Source organism: Canis aureus, chromosome 27, assembly GCF_053574225.1.
Source record: "Canis aureus isolate CA01 chromosome 27, VMU_Caureus_v.1.0, whole genome shotgun sequence".
In the NCBI taxonomy this organism is placed as follows: Eukaryota; Metazoa; Chordata; class Mammalia; order Carnivora; family Canidae; genus Canis; species Canis aureus.
The window spans coordinates 15420827-15442177 of NC_135637.1; the positions used below are offsets into that span (position 1 = coordinate 15420827).

The following is a 21351-nucleotide window of genomic DNA, read 5'->3' on the forward strand; positions in this document are numbered from 1 at the left end:
AGAACTATCTATCCAGATCCTTTGCCCGATTTTTCACTGGATCATTTGTCTTTTTTTGTTGTTGGGCTCCAGGCCTTCTTGATCTCAGCAACTGTTTTGTTGTGGGGTCCATTGGTGAAGGAGCCAGATGCCGAGACCTACCCAGATCTTCCCCAGGACGCAGCAGTCAGGAGATGAAGGGAGCTGCCCAAGTGGCTCTCACCAACTTTTTGAGTTGGGCCAAACTCACAGAGAAGTTTGAGTCTTCCCTCCATAGAATGCTGGAAAGACCTCCGTAATTCTTGCTTACAGATACTCTCGTTCTAGGACATGAGCAGTTCTTCTCATTATGAGAACATTCCACACCCTTTAAGTTTCTTTAACCACTTAAACACTCTATCTCTCATATGGAAACAATATGTACTATTTTCCATATGCTGTAATTATTCCCTTTGATACAACCATGTGCAAAAACATGAGCAACAAGCCAAGTAGTATCCACCTGGCCAATTTACATATATTTAATTTATTATTTTTTTCTTCTTTAGACTTTGCTTCGTGTATTTTTACGGCCACATTACACAGCATCAGTCAGAGAGACTGTAAGTGGAAAATGTCGAGTGATTCCAAATGTCCCTCCCTCTTTTCTTCTCCGGCTTCTTCCCTCTAATTCCATTAACCCGTCATAGCAAGAAAACAAAACTTTGGAGTCAGGGATATCTCTCAACACCTTGGATCAGGGGTGTGGGGCCAGTTCTGTCTTGGCATCAGAAAGTCCTTGGGAGTTCTGGGAAAGGGCCCCTGTTCGTCCACCTCCAGCCACCTGTGTGGGGCTAGGGAGGAGGCTCTCAGGGCCAGCCTCTCCACAAAGTGAATTCCAGGTGTCTGGAGTGTGATCAGTCCTGCTGGACTCTTGAGTCCTTTGGAGAAGTGATGGGAGTGGAGCAGCAAGACCCTGGGCTGTGGAATCCTAAGACTTCTTCTGAGTCAAAATCATAGGTCTACTACTCCAATGGATGTGGGACGTGGGGTGACTCTCTGAATCATTCTTGGGCTCAGTGTCTTTGACTTTATTTTTGTTTATTTTTAAAAAGATTTTATTTATTTATTCATGAGAGACACAGAGAGAGAGGCAGAGACATAGGCAGAGAGAGAAGCAGGAAAAGGGAGCCCGATGTAGGACTCGATCCCAGGACCCTGGGATCATGACCTGAGCTGAAGATGGATGCTCAACCTTTGAGCCACCCAGGTGCCCCACTTTGTTTGACTTTAAAATGGGAATAACAAGAATGCTCATCCCTCCAAGTTTGTGTACTATCCCAAAGGCTAGTCTTGACTAAATATTTATTATGTGCTAAGCACTGGATGTGATGTTTTACAGCTTTACAGTTTAATCCTCGTCACAACCCCACCTAGATGTCCCTTTGAGCTCCATTTTACAGACGGGGGAACTGAGGCCTGTGGACATTACTTTGACTTGGCCAGCTTCATACAGCTGGTCCTTGGGGAAACTAGGATTAGCACCCCATCTCGTTTGTGTGACAATCTTCTGTACCCTCCTGTCTCTTGGGTGACAAAAAGTGCGGTGTGTCCCCCTCCTGGAGGGATTCCAGCAAATGGTAGCTGGGAAGCGCAGAGGTCCTGGCACGTAGTAAATGGGCTGTGTTTATCCATTTCTTCCCTTTATCACTTAGAATGAGTCTTGCAGCGGGGGTCTCTCTGGGAGACTGAAGTTCAGGAGGACAAACTGGAGTTCTGTATGGGATTCGCCTAACCTTGCCAATGGCGTTCAAAGGTTTCGGGGGTGCACAAAGCCCCTAAAGAATTTGGCATCGAGAAGTTTCCCCTTCATTTCTAAATCCGTGGGCAGATTAGGCCAAATGGAATCCGTATGTTTCTGATTCATTTACACTTAACTCATCAAAATGTTCCTTTTTATGAGCTATTTGATGTCCAGAAAGCCTTTTGAGTAGATTTTATAAGCCTTTTAAAGACTTTTCTCTTAGAAACAGGCGGTTGCATTTTGCCAAGAATAAACAAACTTGAACCTCAAAAGTGCAGAGCTTGCCAAGGACCCCGATGCCAGAGGGCAAGTGTGCGAAGTCACCCCTTCCTTGCTCCTGACACCTTCTTCCATTTCTTCCTCCCCCTCCAACTGCCCCCTCCCCATTTTGGCCTCTCTGACTTCTTTGCAGAACTTTTTATCTGAGTTCTGAACATTTGCACCTCTTTCCAAATGTGGTTCTTGCATAGGGGCTCACCTTAGCGGGAGCACCCGCAACCGTCCTGTCTCTCGCTGCCCTATTGCATGCCTGCGGGCATCTCAGAACACATGACAAGGTGCAGTTCATTCCTAGTCGCTCTGAAATCAATACCAATGTGTGCATTCCTCACCTGGCCATTGGCAAAGAACTCTCATTCCATGTGAGTTTTAGAACATGGGCAACTGGGAGAGCCTTTCTGACTCCCATGGTATATTCCAGGAAACTGAGGCTCAGTGATCCTACATTGAGGATCTGGCTCTAAGGTGCCGAATTCTTGTCTTGGTCTATTCACGGGGGCTTAGAAACAAGAGAGATTTATTTCTTATGGTTCTGGAGGCTGGAAAATCCAGGATAAAGGTGTGAACAGTGAGGCTTCGTAGTACATAGTACTATGCTGCGTTCTCATGTGGTGAGAGGGTCGAGGCAGCTCTGTGTGGTCTCTTCTGTAAGGGCTCTAATCTCTATCTATCTATCTATCTATCTATCTATCTATCTATCTATCATCTATCATCTATCAAGATTTTACTTATTTATTCATGAGAAACACAGAGAGAGGCAGAGACAGAGGCAGAGGGAGAAGTAGGCTCCCTGCAGGGAGCCTGATGCAGGACTCAATCCCGAGACCCTGGGATCATGCCCTGAGCCAAAGGCAGACGCTCAACTGCTGAGCCACCCAGGCATCCCTCTAATCCCAATTTAATCCCAATCTCCACCCTCATGATTTTATCACTTCTAAAGGCTCTGCCTCATAATATCATCACCTTGGGGATTAGGTTTCAACATATGAATTTTAGGGGAGACACAAATGTTCAGTCTTTAACAATTCCAAACACTTTCATTTGGTTTGGTTTTGCCATCACTAAGAGTGACTCATAAGGCCATCTACAAAGACTACCGAGGGCCTTATTTTTTTCTAGGGTGTTAGATCTAAAGAAGGACCTTGGAACTCAAAGAGACACTAAATACATTGGCTATTAATTCCTCACAACAGTCTTGAGGGCTGGCGGATGTTATTTCAATTCTATAGAGGAAAACACAGAAGTTAAGAAATCATCTAAGTCATTTATAGGATGCCACACAGGCAGGCCAATGGAAGAAGGCTCTGGGAACTAACTTAGCTAGTTCTAGTTTCCAGAAGGGGGCACAGATGCCACTGGTAGGTGTGACTAACTCAAGGTCACCCAGAAACATGAAAATAAGTGATTCTGAAACCTCACAGTGACAGTGGTTCCCCTTTTCAAGCCTCTTTCAATTCTCACTGGCGCAGAGAAAGTCTCAGTTTGGTGCTGGTGTGTCTTTAACCTGTTCTGTTTCCTACTTTGTAATATAGAGAGAACAGGTGCCATGCTTAGAAGCTCCCATGGAAAACAGTGGGTAGTGAGGATTTATAATCACTTGGCTTTTCTTTTTTTAAGGTTTCCTTTCACTTATGAACATGACACTGGATTTATCCATATCATAGTGATATATGATTTCCTTTTGAGATTAAGTAAACAAAAAGAATTGATTTAAGAAGGAGTAGAGTGAGTACATGACTATGCAGATGGTGAGAATGCCAAATAGTTGGTGGTGGTGCCAAAATGAGGTTTAGGAAACACACATCAGGTTCATTTTACAGACAATGAGACCGTGGTCTGGGGAAAGTGATTGCTTTAAGAGATAGCGGGATGGTCAGGGTAAGAACTCAAGTCTGGTCAACTTTGGTAGTTCAGAGCATGTCCTGGATGGCATTTGCTTGGATGTCTTTAAAGAACTCAGTGGTTGTGCGCCAGGGCATGCCTGAGTCTTGCCACTAATGATTGTCAACATATGATGGATGAGGGAGTGGGTAGGCCAGTGGGTGAGGGCACAAATGAATGAATAAAGGACATGCTTGGGATCCCTGGGTGGCGCAGCGGTTTGGTGCCTGCCTTTGGCCCAGGGCGCGATCCTGGAGACCCGGGATCGAGTCCCATGTCGGGCTCCCGGTGCATGGAGCCTGGTTCTCCCTCTGCCTGTGTCTCTGCCTCTCCCTCTCTCTGTGTGACTATCATAAATAAATAAAAAAAATTTTTTAAAAAAAGGACATGTTTGATGAGTACCTTCCTAATCCCTGACTAGAAGAAAGATATCTTAAAAGGGACCAGGCCAGGCTGGGCTGGATCCCAAGTAATCTTAAGTCCTCCAAAATATGGAGGTGCTCATTTAGTCTTAGACCACTGCTTCTTAACTGAGGGTGAATTTGGCTCTCCATTCTCTGAGGACATTTGGCAATGTCTGGAGATAATATAGGTTGTCATAACATGTGGTAGAGAGGAGCTATGCTACTGGTGTCTAGTAGATACTGGTCATGGATGCTTCTAAACATTCCATGATGCACAGGACAGCCCCCACAACACAGAATCATCTGGCCCAGAATACCAATAACAAGCAGGTTGAGAAACTCTGTTTTAAGTACCTAATGTAGTCATGGAGTCCTGAAGGTAGAACGGGTCTGAGGATGTCTTGAAGGGTAGAGTCTTGCTGAGTCCTTAAAAATATGTTTGTTTGTTTTTTACTGGCCAGATGTGATCTAGCAAGTCTTCCCACATTTCACTTTTGCTAATGGGTGCCCAGATGCGCAGGTACATATTTACTTAAAAAAGGTATCAATGACACAAGAAGTAATTCGGTGATGTGATCGTCTTTGATCGTTTCTGTGAAACTATAAAAGTGTGTTTGATTCCTGTACTCACGATTTATGCCTGAAATTGCCCGACAGAAGCTCTGTGGATTTCTGCAAGTTATTTGTTCCATTTTGTGTTAGACGGGTGTATTTACAGTGAAATCTTTTCTAGATAACTTTGAAATTATTTTAACTGTTAGTGATTCAGATGCTGCACAGAATCTAAAGCCTATCATCTGTGGCTCACATCCGAGAACCAACCATAGGCAGTTATGCTGATCTGTCTCTTGCACCAGACAACATGCTCTATGAGATTGCACACTGTCATTTTTAAGGCTGTTCTCTGAGCCCTAACATCTTGCCAGCCACCTAAGAAAGGAACTGGTAAATGTTATTTACTAATTGTTTAATGAATTTTAATGAAAATGCTATTTAAATGAATCATATGTATATTTTTAAAGATTTTATTTATTTATTAATGAGAGACACACACAAAGAGAGGCAGAGACATAGGTAGAGGTAGAAGCAGACTCCCTGAAGTGGGACTGGATCCCAGGACCCCGGGATCATGCCCAACGGCTGAGCCACCCAGGTGTCCCATGAATCATATTTCTTAAGTGGTGGTACAAAGTTAGGATTTTCCCTTTTATATTCAGGTGAGTTAAGTTACTTATACCAAGGTCACAGAGCTAGACCTTATGAAAGAAGACTCCAGGAGAGAGTATTACTGATGGAAGTTGACTGGCCTTCCTGGCCATCAGAAAAGAGCTTGGTAAAAGTCTCTGTGAGGTTGGAGATGGTGTGGCCCAGTGAAATGTTTATCCACCACTAGGAGTGAAATTCTTGATAGAGAAAGAACAGAAAAGCAAGAGTGTTTTCTGGGCATTGTCTTTGAGGGACCAGAATCCTGGGTTCCATACCAAGTGTCTTTGGGGCACTTGCTCTCTGAGAACCTCAGTCTCTTGATCCCCAAAATGAGCACAATCAGAGTATCTGCTTCATAGCTTGTCACGAAAGTAAATTCAAGTCATATGAGCAAAATCCAGGTCCCAGGTAGGTGGTAAGAACTCTGAAAAATGGGAGCTCTTCGTCACCTGTGCATGTACTTAGCATTGCACATTAAAGAAAGAGAACAAGAGGTGTCTGGGTAGCTCAGTGGTTGAGCATCTGCCTTTGGCTCAGGTTGTGATCCTGGGGTCCTGGGATCAAGTCCCACATCGGGCTCCCCGCAGGGAGTCTGCTTCTCCCTCTGCCTGTGTCTCTGCCTCTCTCTGTTTGTCTCTCATGAATAAACAAATAAAAAATCTTAAAAAAAAGAGAAAACAACATTTTCCCTTTGTGGAGACTAAGAGGAAAATAGCAATCAAGCAGTAGAAAGATCGAGAGAGCCAACTTCCCTTTCCTTGGAACACTGTGAAAAATTAGCTCTTTTGCTTATGAGCACACAGACCCTTGAGAAAAGTAAGACATAAAACATAAGCAGAGAGCAGATGCTGGGAAAATGCCATCTTTTTATTGGCACTATTAGAGGGAAATATATGAACTGTATAATACCATCATAAATACAGTTATTTGTAATGTCAGAGTAACAATGCCAGCCACAGTGCTCGTCTCTTTCATTCCCTTCTCTTGAAATGCTTCATATCCAAGCATAAAATCACAGGAAAATGTGAATAATATTTTCATTCATTAGGGATTCATAACCGTATATTAGCAATGTTACCCTGCAGTCTTCAGTATGAGGTTCGCTGCCTTTCTGCAAAAATATTTGTTCTTCTTTTTGTCTAAGTGGCAAAGCTTTTTCATTTAAAAACATTTGAAAAAGAATGAGGTGCTGGAGTGCATATCTTGACAAACCATCAAATGGCTCTCACCGCCCACCCCCCTGCTGCCCCGCCGCCCATTCCCTCTTCCAGTTGGCATGGGAACCTACTGTTTCCACCAAGGAAGCAGGTTGGCAGGAAATCACAACTTATTAGAGCAGAGTTACCAAAGTTGCTCTGAAAAGACAAAATTGTTAATGTGCTTGGTCCTTTTTATTTCTTCTCTTTCTCTATTTGTCACACACACACACACACACACACACACACACTCATGCATGTACACAGAGTTCAGACATCTGGTCTACTCAACTCAGGATCTCGGAGCCTACTTTTGTGTATCTCAGAACATCTGGTTACTTCAAGACAAAGAAGTGTGCGCGCACACACACACACACACACACACACACATACGCATTCCATCAGTATCACCAACCAACACAAGTGATGGGTATCTTGGCTCCTGAAGGATGTGGACCATGTAATAATTTCTAAAATAAGGACAACACTCCAAAATTCTGGGATGAAAGTGGTTTCTTTCCTTCTATTTTTCTAAACATACCGTGCCTTTGCCCCCTGCGACTGAATCTGTTTTGGATTTTATTCTAAAATGGAGCAGATTGTAAATTTTTTCCCTAATTTTGAGATTTCTTTTATCCTAGGACAAGGAGCTTTGCAAATTAATTTAGCTTGTGCAGGGAAATTGGTTTTCCTTCAAGCTTTCAGTCCAATTGTTTAAGACTAGAAGTGGAAATATTTTTTTGGTGCACAGAGAAGAGAGGGAAAAGGCTGGTAATTGTGTATATGTGTGAATGGGGGTGGGGTGAGTTTAGATGAAATTACTATAATACCAGAACATCTAAATTTGAAACAAAAAAAAGAGGCAAGTTTCTCTGTCAATCTCTCTGATTTTCCCTATCTTTCCCCAAGCCCCATCATGAAAAGCATAATGCTGACTCTCTAAAATTTGGAAAATAGGCCAAACATAAAGAAAAAACTATTACCTATAATCTAATGGTAAGAGACAATCACTCTTAAATATTTTCATTTATTTCCTTCAGGTTGAGGTAATGCTGTAGAGACAATTTCAAGTCGTTTTTCATTTACTGTCATACTGTGAACATTTTCTTCTTCCGTTAAATATTCATTAGGGTCATAATTTAAAATGTTTTTGTAATACTTGATCACACCATGATTTTATCAAACCATCTTTAATGGCTGGATATTTAGCTTTAAAAGTTTTATTATTATAAACATCAGTGTGATTATCATCTTTAGGCATAAATCATTGTCTCAATCTGAATTCAAAGAAGTTCAGAATGGCTGGTGCATAGAATGTAAGGGATGAGATAGGTAGGTAAGGGATAGATCTTGTCAGCCCCAGTATCCCCTGCTAGGGGATTTGGACTTTATTCAAATAACAATAATACTCATGAAAATGGTGAAGATGATAAAATAGGTAGTGTTCAGTGAGTCCTTGCTGCTCGCTAGACACTTTTCCTAGTAGTTTTATTCATTGCATCATTTGATCTTTGCAACAATCCTGAGCCATAGGTAGAGATTGCGCAATGGAAGTCCAAGAAGTCAAGCCATCTGGCCAAGGTCTTAAGGCTGGTGGGAAACCATACTGACATAATTCACTATTTTGGCCCATTCCTTTGTAGCAATAAGGAGCCACTGAAGGATTTTGGGTGGAAGGTGGGACCACAATGAATAGATTTGCATATTTAAAAGTCTTGCTCTGGTGTGAGGAGAAGGGATGGAGGAAGGAAGCAGAAGTGGTAAGATCAAATCTTAGGGATGGAGGTAGTGAAAGCTGGTAGCAGTGGGAATGGATGGAAGTGGATGGATATGAGGAATGTTTGGGAGATTGAGCTGATGGGATTTAGATCTAGAGACAGAGGCAAGGAAATTTCAAGATGCCTTTCAGATTTGGGCAGCTGGTTGGAGGGTGGGGCACATGTTGAGATGAAGGGACAGCCGGATAACCTGCCCAAGATCACTTAACTTCTAAGTCAAGGAAGTGAGATTTTGACAACTGAAGCCGGAAGTCTATGGTTCTGGAGATGGTCTGGGAGAAGCAAGTTGTGCTGAATGAGAGTCCTTTCAATAAATGGAGGAGAAGAGAATAGTCAGAATTTGAGGGTGGAGTCTAACAACACATACATGTCATGACACAAATGTCGGTAGGGGTACCAGAGTACAGAGCTGAGAGACAGCAAGGGATACCCCATGGGAGCAAACTCGCCCACACACCTTCTGCAGTGGGCCAGGGCCAGGAGATGGGAGCAGATGACGGGTCAGGAGGGGGTCAGTGACTCCAGGAAGCCACTCAGACAGAGGCAACTAGCTCTATTTAGGGGCTTCTGTAAATTCTGCGACTCAGACGTGGGGTCTGCTTATTTGGAGGAGACAGGTCTTTATGACAGGTTAGGTCTTTCAATGTAAATCCAGTTTGAATAAGTTTTCTTATAGGGAATACTTTGGGCAAATGAGGTGACAGAGTGGGGAAAAAATATGGGTTTTGGAGACTGGCCATTCTGAATTTGAATCCCAGTGGTTCCATTTTTTTTTTTTTTCGGTCTGGTGAGGATGGGAAGGCTGGTTTTACTTCTTTGAGCATGTATTTATGTAACCATAAAATGGGGGAGTATATGGTTATCCTAAAATGAAATACACAGTTGACCCTTAAACAATGTGGGGGCTAGGGGCATAAACCCTGCCTTGAAATTGAGTGTCTAAGTATAACATGACTCCTGAGAAACTTTACTAGTAGCCTATTGTTGACCAGATGCCTTATTGATAATACAAACAGTTCATACATATTTGAATGTCACGTGTATTACGTACTGTATTCTTACAAACAAGAAAGCAAGAGAAAAGAAAATATTATTATGAAAATCTTAAGGAAGAGAAAATATATTACAGTGCTCTACTGTATTTATAGAAAAAAGTCTGCATGTAAGTGGAGCACACAGTTCAAACCCGTCTTGTTCAAGGGTCAACTATATATATATAGAGAGAGAGAGACCGAGAGTTGTGTATATATATGCCTTAGCCACCCAGGTGTTGCTGGTGGATTATCTAATGCTTGTGTAGTGCTTTATAATATTCTCATGTAGCCATCCTTAGCATAGCTCTTTCATTTAGGTATTAAGAACATTTCCATCTAACTAATCAGGAAACTGAGTCTCAGAGAGGTAGAATGACCAGGCTCCAGAAAAGGTGCAGTGGAAACTTAGACCTGGGTCTTGAAATCTTGGAATCTTTGTTCTTTATATAACTCATCTTTCTCTTCTGTGGTCCCAGGGGGAAGGGAAGTCCTGACCTCCAATGCAAATCATCCCTAAGTTTAAAAATAAAGTACTGTATTTTCCATGACCACAGTCTTCTGTGGTCTGGGAATGGATTGCACTAGCCAGGATTTCACCCTTATTCCTTCTCACATGCAGGCAATGACCCTCAGAGCTCAGAGATACCAGCTATAATCCAACTAACCATGGAACTTCTATTCCTTTCCATCAGCCTTCTCTTTTGGGACTCAAAAACCCCACCCCTCCTTGAGTGTCCTTGAGCCTGCAGAGATTGGACACTATTGTTTGTGTCTACATCTAATGGATGATGGCCAAGCAACAGGCATCCCAAGATAGAGTGGTTGATATCAAAAACAAAAACAAAGCTCAGGGCGCCTGGGTGGCTCAATCGGTTGAATGTCTGACTTGATTTTGGCTCAGGTCATGATCTCTGGGTTCTGGATTGAGCCCAGAGGTGGGCTCCATGCTCAGCAGGGAGTCTGCTTGAGATTCCCTCTCTCTCTCTGCCCCTCCCCACCCCAATTTCTCTGTCTCTCTCAAATGAATAAATTGTTAAAAAAAAAAACAAAAACTAAAAAGAACAAAACCCAGAAAATCAAAGTAAGCCAATGCATCCTGAAGTGACTTTTATAATCAGTGACTTTTATAAAGGTAGGATATGGAGTTGGTACAACCGGGGCTTTGGAGTTAGTCCTGAGGCTGAGTCTGAGATTTGCCATTCACAGTTGTGTGGCTTTGTGCAACAGTCTTAACTTCTCAGGGACTCACTTTCCCCATTCACTAGATTGGAATGTGTAGGCTCATGGAGATTTTCATCTGCTTCATTCACTCCTGCATATCTCCAGTGCTGAGAACGGTGCCCAGTACATAGTAGTTGTTCTGAAAATGTTTGTCAAACAAATTGTTGAGTGAATCTGCCAGACAGAGCTGGTAATACCCCCCTCCCAGAGGTGTTGAGAAGGATAATAAGAAGAGGTGTGTGTGGTGTGGAATCTAGTGTCTGGCCTCTCATGAGCATGTCCGTCATGGTAGTTGGTATCCTTCTTGGACTGACACAATGTGGTTCCATTATAAAAGCCACATAAGAATATTTGATTCTGGACACCGGGTGGCTCAGTGGTTGAGCATCTGCCTTCAGCTCAGGACCCCGGGTCCTGGGGTCAAGTCCTGTATTAGGCTCCCCATAGGGAGCCTGCTTCTCCCTCTGCCTGTGTCTCTGCCTCTCTCTCTGTGTCTCTCATGGATAAATAAATAAAATCTTAAAAAAAAAAAGAATGTTCAATTCCCCTCAGAATAAGGTGCTTTGCAGGGCTCCTGGGTGGCGCAGTTGGTTGGACGTCTGACTCTGGGTTTTGGCTCAGGTCATGATCTCAGGGTTGTGAGATGGAGCTCCGCAGGGTTCTTGTGAAAGAAGGGAGAGGTCTTGTTCTGTCACTTCCAACTCTTTGTGGCTGGACTACCTCTACCCCAAGTCCTAGCCAGTTGAAAAAAATGTTTTTGAAGTGCACAAGGGAAGAGACAGGACTTGAAATTTGGCTGGAGGCTCCGTGTACTTAGAAGGGAGGCTGTTGTGATGAAGGAAACCAGAGAATTCAGTAATTAAAGACCCTACCACATTTGTAGAAGAGTGCCGAGGATTTGGACTTGGTGTTCAGCCAGTTGTCAGTTTGGATAATTGTGCTTTGATGACCTTGAGGTCTCCCTGGGGATTTCAGGAGATGTAGCTCTGTTTCACGTCTCCGGAAAGCCCTCAGCTTCTGTGCCGAGGAGCCACGTGGCAACAGTGGGAGGAGAGGTTGGGTTTATCTTTGGGAGAGTCATTTCCGTTGGTGAACAAAACCAACATTTGATGGTCTCACGACACGACTTTCATAACACACCACCACCCTCCAATGCTATGTCATAGTCCAACTCAATGACACCCCTGAACAGACCTAGTGTTGTGCACCATCATGTCTTCTGAAATAATACCACAGCTTAACACGGCACCAGGGATTGAAATAATATATAATAGCACAAGCCTACATACCAATATTCCACTCTGATAGTCACAAACCCAACAATTTCCTTGACACCTCGACACAGTGTTTTGTTCAAATGCAGTATAACTAAGAAATCAGTCTTCAACCCAGTGTGGCTCCCCAAGACAACAATGGCCGAACCAACCTCCAAGGTGTCCAAGGCTGATTCAGCAAAGTGTAATTGGCCCAACAAGATGGAAACAGAACACCAAATAGAACGATTGCTTTGGAAAACCCAGTCTCTCTCCTGACCAAACTTTGTGGCCATGTATGACTGGGGTTTTCCCAGCCTTGGGAAATGAAGAAACCAAAATCTACTCCTTCGGATTTGCCAACATGCAATAATTCCTCTGACCTTGACTGTTGTCTTTCTTTCTGCTTGTCCCCTTGGCCACCATTTGGCTTGGCTAACCACGATCGGGATGTTGGTGCCAATGTGGGCCTTGGAGACGGCTCCGAGAGAGCGCTGGAGGGAGGGTGCCAGGCCCGGGGAGTGCTGTGGATGGGAATTCTCAGCATTGCTGGAAAGGGGGCTGTCCACTGGCAGCTCTGTGTGGTCTGCTCATCCATCCAAGACAAACCCCAAACCCAACACTTGACTTGGCAGACGGGGAAAAAAATAGAATAAAGTTTGTTCTCTTTTTCAAGGAGTGGATAAAGGGATCCCAGGCTGTGCTTCCACACTTGGTCTTTTTCCTTTTTAAACAAACCGCCTGGCTTTTAAGATCTTCAAAATCCCATTAAAGGCTTTTACCCCTTCATATATTGGAGGCGTCTGATGAAAGGGGGTTAGGGGAGGGAAAAGATAATGGGGCCTCAGAGAACAGAGACCAGAGGCCTTAATTTCGCCTGTCTCCCCTGCCGATAATGGTGTTGGATGTAAACAGTCCTCTGGTGAATGCTGGAGCGTGATTACAGGATGGCTGGGGAAAGAGGAAGTGTTTGCAAACCGCAAGGAGGAATGTCGCCCTTTGAAGGAGTTTGGCATTTATGTTTTGCCCCCTTGGCTGTCCCCCCGCAACCCCGACCCTACCGCTTTTCTCCACGGCTTTCTTCTCTGGGTTCCTTGTACTGTAAACACAGTGACAGAAATGAGATGTGGGCAAATCTGTTAAACATTTCAAGTCGAAGTGGGGCTGGCGGTCGTCTCACTCCGCGGGATATGCGAGACGAAGCTAATAACTTCGTAATGGGTCTTTTGTTTTTGTCTGGGGACGGGTGGGAGGGACGCGGAGGCCAGGGGCCAGGGCTGAGGAGGGGGATGCGGGCTGGAAATTGGGGCCAGGCTGCTGCGATGGAAGCAACCCAAGCTTCCAGGGTTGGGGGGCCAAGCGGGCAAGGGCAAGTTCTCGACTGGCCCTGGAGGGGGGCCTTCGGGAGGGCAGCCAGTGACCACCACCCGGCAGCAGGCTTCCTGCCCCTCACCTTCTGGGGCACACTCTCTGGTCTCCCGGTCGCAGAGCACCTCTTCTTGACAGCTTCATGCTGCAGACTTCGGCGGCTGCCTTCATTGGTTTCATCCGTGAAATTCCCAGTGACGTCAATGGAGTTCCATGTGCAGGACACGTGCAATCCGTGGGACCACGGAGCGACACCGGGGAGCAAAGCGTTGGCTCTGCGGATTTTATGCCTACATGTTTTGCTGTCTGGGAACGTCTGCCTGGGATCAAGTTCATGTTCTTAATTCTGCTCAGATGGTTAGGTTGGGAGCCTAGGAACCCACAGCTGGAAGCTCCATCAAGTGATCCTTTAATTAATTCAACTAACGCATATTGAGGACATGCAATGTGGCTGGTGGGACTAGATGTTGGGGATATGATGGGGAGGAAGAGGAACTTGGCCTTTGCCTTCAGGGGGAACAGAGAGTCTAGTTGTATATTAAGGCAATAATTTCACAAATGATGATTTAATCATAGCATATTAGGAGCTACAAGGAAAGAGGAAGCTAGATGGGAAAAATGGGGTGCCTCATCGAGTCTGGGGGGGTAAATTCAGTGGTCCATTCTTTATCTTTTTTTTCTTTTATAAGATTTTATTTATTTATTCATGAGAGACACACAGATTGAGGCAGAGACACAGGCAGAGGGAGAAGCAGGCTCCCTACGGGGAGCCTGATGTGGGACTCGATCCCAGAACCCTGGATCATGACCTGAGCCAAAGGCAGATGCTCAACCACTGAACCACCCAGGGACCCCTATTCCTTATCTTTAATGGGATGTTAGTTTACTCCAAGGATTTGCAACTGGGAGTCTAAGGCCACCTAGTTTTCGGTGCACCCACTGTCTTCTAAGCCATCCAGAGGAGACGTTTCCTATTTCATCCTGAAATTTTCCAAGGATGGAAATACCACATTCTTTTACCAGAGCCCATTTTGGTGTTTTAGCCCTCCTGGCTGTGTGCCTAGCATCATTTTGGTGCTTTTATATTAATTACAACTACAATTAATGAGGGGAGGCATAAACACAATAAGACACTGTTTATGAGGCATATTGCCATACAGGATCTGAAATCATTTTCACTGAAGCCTTCAGTGAAGAAACCAAAACTCAGAGAGGGGGAGGTCAGTTCTCCAAGGTCACACAGCTACTCAAGGATTGAATCAGAATTCCAGGCCAGGGCTTCTGACTCTTAGTCCACAGTCTTCCCCAACAGGACCCTGCCTTTCATAGCCTTTGATGTCAACTGTCACTGGCATTGGATTTTAAATCCCTAAAAGGCTAGGGATATGCATTTTAACTTCTTTGTCATCAACCTCCTCAGAAATATATGTAGGAATTACTGTCTGGTGGTTCTGCACTGTCACTGGGGATGCCTGATACCTCCTTATGCCCAACAACTATCTCTTCTTGGTTGCTATCTGTAAAAGTTCAATTTATTGTGGATGATAGAGTTTTAACCTGAGTACCAAGCCCCTCTCTTCCTCTGATTCCATGCCCACGTCCCCTTTCATTTCTTCTCAGGACTGTCACCTCATTGACCATTTCTGGTGCTCTTGTGCATTCCTTTCATTTCTCTAGTTACTGCCTGCATAAAACTGGACAAGGGGATTCGGAAGGTACTGAAGCAGAACTTCCCAGAAGGACCAACATCTAGAAGAGATATTTTCCAGTATTAGTAGAGTTGAGATGTAAGCTGCTCACAAGCTACAAGGGCTCAGGAGGTCTCTGGTTTTGTTCACAAAACCTTAGTGTCCACACTCACTAAGAGAATTGGGGTAGATTAATGATTGCCACACTTTCTTTGCTAGTCTTGTCTTGAGAAGTAGAGTCTAATGCCCCTCTTCTTGAAAGTGGCCTGACTGTAGTGACTTGCTTGGTCAATAGAATATGCTGGAGTGCTATTTTAGGGCCTCCAGAGCCAGGTCAGAAGAACCTGTGGCTTCCTCATGAGTCTCTTGGCATACTTGTTCTTGGAACCAGCAGCCAGGCTGTGAGGAAGCTCAAGCAGCCCATGAAGTGGTACATAGGGAGGGAACCAAGGTCCTAGGCTGCCATGACAGTCTGGTCATGTGGATGAGTCATCCTGGAAGGGAATCCTCTATCCATAGTTGAACTGTTCCATTTAATGGATGGTCCATGGACCAGAAATGAGCCATTACATGATCTGTGAACAAAATGAATGGCTGTTGTTACTGTAACTTGTTAAGTTTTGAGGCAGTTTGTTATACACACGAGTAAATAACACAAATGGAAGTTTCTTGTCCTCTAAGACTGGTTGTCTTGTCTGACTGAAGCAGGGCAGGGGCGGATGAGCAATGGGAAGGCTTGGGCTAGTGTGACCAATTTTCAAGATTCCCTTCGCTGAACCTTGCTTTTCAAACATGGCTCTATCCTTAACAGCTTTTATGGAGAATTGATATAGAAGGTGGTTAGTGGGATATCTGGGTGGCTCATGGTTGAGCGTCTGCCTTTGCTTCAGGGCATGATCCTGGAGTCTTGGGATCGAGTCCCACATTGGGCTTCCTGCACGGAGCCTGCTTCTCCTTCCTCTGCCTATGTCTGCCTCTCTCTCTGTCTCTTGTGAGAAAATAAATAAAAAAATATATTTTTTTAAAAGGTGATTGTGAGGGGGGCACTTGATGGGATTAGCACTGGGTGTTATTCTATATGTTGGCAAATTGAACACCAATAAAAAATGAATTAAAAAAAAGGTGAAAAAAAAGGTGATTGGCTAGAGCTTTGGGTCTCCTTTCTTCCTTTACTTTAACTTCTATATACTGGGATCATAATAAAATGGTCAATAGCCAGCCATTTATAAAGCCCTTGTATAGATGAAGTGCACTCTCCTAGGCATGTTCCATACGTTAACTCACTTATTCTTTGTACTAACCCTTGAGGCATGTACTATTATTGTCTCCCCATTACAGATGAGTACATTGAGGTGCAAAGAGATTAAATAGGTTTCCCTGAAGTTATTTTCTCCTAGAAAGTGGCAGAACAAAAATCCAATCCAGAATTGATGCCCTTAAAACAGTTCTCTGTACTCTTTTTGCCTGTTGTAAAGTGAACCAATTTAGCAGATTCTCTGCCAAAATAAATACCCCAAATAATTGTATATAGTTTTAAGTATGAAAAATGTATATGATATTTGATAACTATTATTCTCATTTAAGTGTGTATCAGTAGGTACTTGCATATTAAATATTAACTTAGTATTTTTTAAGTGTTTTCTATGGCCAGTCACAGTTCTAGGCACAGGAATTAGAAATAATTTGGTGATAATCACAGGTAGGCATTGTGCTCAATGCTTTGCTGAAATAACATTCTTTCATTCGGTTTTAACCACAATTGTGTAAGGTAGCACTATTATTTCCCCCATTTCACAGATGAGAAAATCAAGGCGCAGGGAAATTAAGGAACGTGCTTGAGGTCATGTGGGTGGTCCAACCATATGGTCTGTGTTCTTAGCCACACTATGCTTGACTGGTGCCCTCTGATTTTTCAGTCTTTTGGGGGAGGACAGACCAATGACCAGATGCAGCATGATGTGTAAGATGTTGGGGCAAGAGGGAATAGGGGAGCAAGTACCCTACTTTGCCCAGGGAAATAGGGGAAGGATTTTTTTTTAAGAGATGACGATAATTTAGCGACTCCCTAAGTCATGGGATTCTGCTGGTCACACACAGGAGGTCATTCTAGATGGAGGTGAGGTGAGGAGAGGGTACAGCAAATAAAAAGGTGAAGAAGCTATAAGGAAATGGCATATAAGGGGAAACAGCAGTGAATCTGCAGTGCTGTGGAAATTACTGGACCAGGGTGCTGGGGAAATAGGCAGGGCAGATGGAGAAGGGAGTTTTATGCCATACCACGTACCTTGGGCTCATCTCTGCCAATGACAGTGCTTTCAAGGGGGTGGGCAGTGACTCAAAAGTAAGGAGACGTCAATCTGAGCCTGCCTCTGATCCAGCCACCTTGGCTCCAGCCCCCACCCAGCTGTTTAAAAGCAGCATTTGCAGAAAGCAGAGGTCTCTGCGATTCATATAAGCCTGTCTCGCGCCCCAAGAACACATCATTTATTTCCTATAAGTGCCTGTCTCCCTCTTCCTTAAATATGCTCAGGGTTACAACTTTCTCTGCTTCCTGGGGGAGTTGCCCACCCCACACAGTAATTACTCACTCCATAAAGGCTGTCTCCAACCCTCCTTCTCAGCCCTTTTTTTCCTGACCCTTTGCAATGACCAGTTAAAGGGTAAAACATGCTGCCTCTCTACTTGTTAAAAACAGCCGCCATTTTGGATCTCACCTGGAAATGGACACCCCTGGGGGAAAGCATCCTTTTCCTGCTCCTTCCTTTTCTTAGTTTGAAGTCAGCATAATTTATTTTGTGTCTTCCCACTTCTTTTCTACACATTCAACCAGGAAAATAGAGATTTATTTTCTTATAACTTAATTATAAAATTGATCTACTGCCCAAGGTTTGTGACACTGAGATGGATTAGGGGTGGTAAATCTGAGCTTCCAAGCTTCATTTAATCTTTTTGGGTGTCATTCTTCTCATTGGTGAAATGAAGACGTGATCCGTGCTCGGTGCATCTCTCTCTCTCTCTCTCTCTCTCTCTCACAGCCAGTGAGGTGAACTGAACGGACAGGCCAACGCATCTCCCACCCTGTAAGGTGGGCTACAGATATAGAGCATCCATAGTTGTGATGTTGGCAGTAGCAGAATCAGGACTAAGGATGGTGGTCGGAAATGAGAAAGAATAATTAGATATGAGCCAGGTTGCATGGACTTGAATTCCATCTCCTTTATTATTTATTTATTTATTTTTTTAAATTTTTTTTTAAATTTTTATTTTTTTGTGATAGTCACAGAGAGAGAGAGAGAGAATGAGGCAGAGACACAGGCAGAGGGAGAAGCAGGCTCCATGCACCGGGAGCCCGACGTGGGATTCGATCCCGGGTCTCCAGGATCGCGCCCTGGGCCAAAGGCAGGCGCCAAACCGCTGCGCCACCCAGGGATCCCCCATTTCCTTTAGATGGGTAGCCATTTGACCTTGGGCAAGTTGTTTGGCCTCTCTGCCCCTCTGTTTCCTCAACTGTAAAAAGATAACAGTATCTGCCTCTAAAGGTTGTCCTAAGACTTAAATCAATTAATATGAGAAGGGCTGGGAGTAGTGCCTGGTACATGGTGAGCACAAACTATATGGATGTTTGTTAGCATTATTATTATTATAATATCTTACAACTTGTTTCTACATTTGAATATGGAAACAGTGACTTCCTCTTGTAATAAAAATATGTCTTCAGTTTCAGGAGCTCGTATTCTCTAATTCATGCTCGTGAATCACAAAAAACAGTAATATCAAGAACTTGGTAGCACATGGACCTCTCCATCCTCAGAAAAGCATATCCCCAAAGGGAGCTTTGACATCAAGGTCCTACCACACTAGGCTCTTTCTATATTCTCTTTTGTGCAATTTTAAGGGCTAAAGCAGTGGAAATTGAAGCAATTCACTGATTTGCTCTTTGTAGGGAGCTGATAAATACTCCTCACACATTTATAGCAAGAAGCCCCTTCGTGGTTTCGGTAAATGTGCATTTTTATTCATTAGAACCTTGGCCAGGAACAGCTCTGATAAAATTGTCTGATGAGGTTCAGGCTTGTACTCACAATGAACCAAAACCAACACTTTGAGAACTCTGGCTTTTTTGGAATAGGCGGCATGCTATACTTAACTATCACCTGGTACTCACCCAAGGGATGGTAAAACTTAAAAAAAAAAAAAAAAAAAAAAAAGGCAGCAAAAATGTATGAAAGAGATTAAGGCCCGGTATGAAAACTATTTTTATAGGCAGTTTGGCCTCAGCTTTGAAGTTCAATAGGGAGTGATGTATTGCTATCAGCTTGGATTTCACACCTATTCAATTCTGTAGCCAGGTAATGATGAACAACCTCCTTCGGGTATAAAATAATGGATCAAAATTAAGGCAAGCTGTGAAATGGCTCCCTTGCTGCACTTGCATCTCCGGGAGAGATGTGGATTTGCTGGAGTATGTTTAAACTTTTTCCCCCCTTGAATTAGAAAGATGATGTGACAGCATTAAAAAAAAAAAATTTCTTTTGCAGAAGAAAAAAAAGATCCCTTGAATCCTAACACCCAGAGACAAAAACATTCTCATTTCTGCACCTACCTTGTTAACTTTGATCCACATCATATGGTGACAGTGTTGCAGATGCAATTTACTCTTAAATAAGTTTTCTTTTTTTGTTGTTGTTTAAAAAAGATTTTATTTTTAAGTAACCTCTACAACCCAATGTGGGGCTTGAACCCACAACCTCAAGATTAAGGGTCACATGCTCTCCTGACTGAGCCAGCCAGGCGCCCCAATAAATTTTCATCCTTAACGGGGTATTTTATCACCTTCTCACTTCACTTTTCCCAAGCGAACAAACAAACATAAACCCCTCAGCATGTCTCTCTTGCTTGGAAAGGGAAAATTGCTCCATCCTGTTTTCTACAAGGTGTCTGAAATCGTACGCAGCTCCTAGGATCCAGCTTTGGTTTTTGTCATCAACGGTTTTAAAATGGAGTGAGCCGCATGCTTTGTTTCTGCAATAAGTGGCATTCATTTAGACCCTTCATCCACATGGAAAGCCATCGTGTCCAAGTTTGGGCACAGAGTTGGTCACTGGCCTTGAGGTTTCTCGGTAGAGTGGCGCCATGCACCCTTTCGAAGACCCAGCAGAGGACCAGCTTGCTCCTGAGGGGGTCCCAGGTGGCTGCTACCAGCACCTCACTCTGCAATTACCTGGGGCTCCCCTCTGCTCAGCCCGCATGTGCCTTGGATATGCCACACTTGTTCTGGTCTTTGGATTCCTGCCTCTGCCACTCCCACTGCCCAAGACCGCCTCTCCAGACCCTTCGCATCACTTAAGTCTCTGCTCCAGTGTCACCTCTTCAGAGGCGCTCCCCGGCCACCCTGACAGCCTGCCTGTCTCCATTCTTTGTCCCAATGCCCTACTGTTTCCTCCGTTGTACTTGCCCCTCCCTGAGATGACCCCACAGGTTCACTTGTACGTGTTGGTGAGTGGTTTTCCCCAGCCCCAACATTTGTTTACTTTTGTACGTCTCCTAACTCTGGGAAACGAACTAGGGGTGGTGGAAGGGGAGGAGGGCGGGGGGTGGGGGTGACTGGGTGGCGGGCACTGAGGGGGGCACTTGACGGAATGAGCACTGGGTGTTATTCTGTATGTTGGCAAATTGAACACCAATAACAAATAAATTTATTATTAAAAAAAAACTTTTGTTCATCCACACCTGACATCATATTTGGCATCAGGAGATTTTCGATTAATAAGTGCTCAATGCATGGGTGACAGTGTAGCTCACTTACTCAGATCCTGCCTGTTCCATTTAAGCTCCTGCCTTTGAAAAAATTAACAAACTAAAATTTAGAGCTGTTTTCCGTTCACAGCAAAATTGGGTAGACAGTTCAGAGAGTTCCCACCCTCCTCCCCACCACACGGATGGCCTCCTCCCACTATTGACATGCTCACCAGCGGGGTACACTTGCTACAGCCGATGACCCTACATGGACAGGTCATTATCCTCTAGAGTCCGTAGCCTCCATCCAACACTGGGCGCACTCTCGGTGTTGTGCTTTCTGTGGGTTTGGACTAATGTACGATGACACCGACCCGTCACTGCAGGATTACAGATTTAACTTCACTGCCCTGAAAGCCTGCTTGCCCTGCCTACTCCTCCTCCACCCCCTTTTAATGTAACGTTAAGTGTGGAGGAAGGAATGACTTGCAATGGCTTTGCATGGAAATGTGGCTGGGGTGGCAACAGGACACTATGCGGCCACC

At 44.1% G+C, this 21351-nt stretch overlaps 2 long non-coding RNA genes across 6 annotated transcripts in view; both read left to right on the plus strand.

Moving 5' to 3' along the window:
- LOC144299909 (uncharacterized) overlaps window positions 1-21351 on the plus strand; it is a 383693-nt gene that overhangs the window by 117505 nt on the left and 244837 nt on the right. The window lies entirely within an intron of this gene.
- Window positions 1-21351, plus strand: part of LOC144299908 (uncharacterized) — a 132086-nt gene that overhangs the window by 42047 nt on the left and 68688 nt on the right. The gene's annotated exons all lie outside the window — the stretch shown is intronic.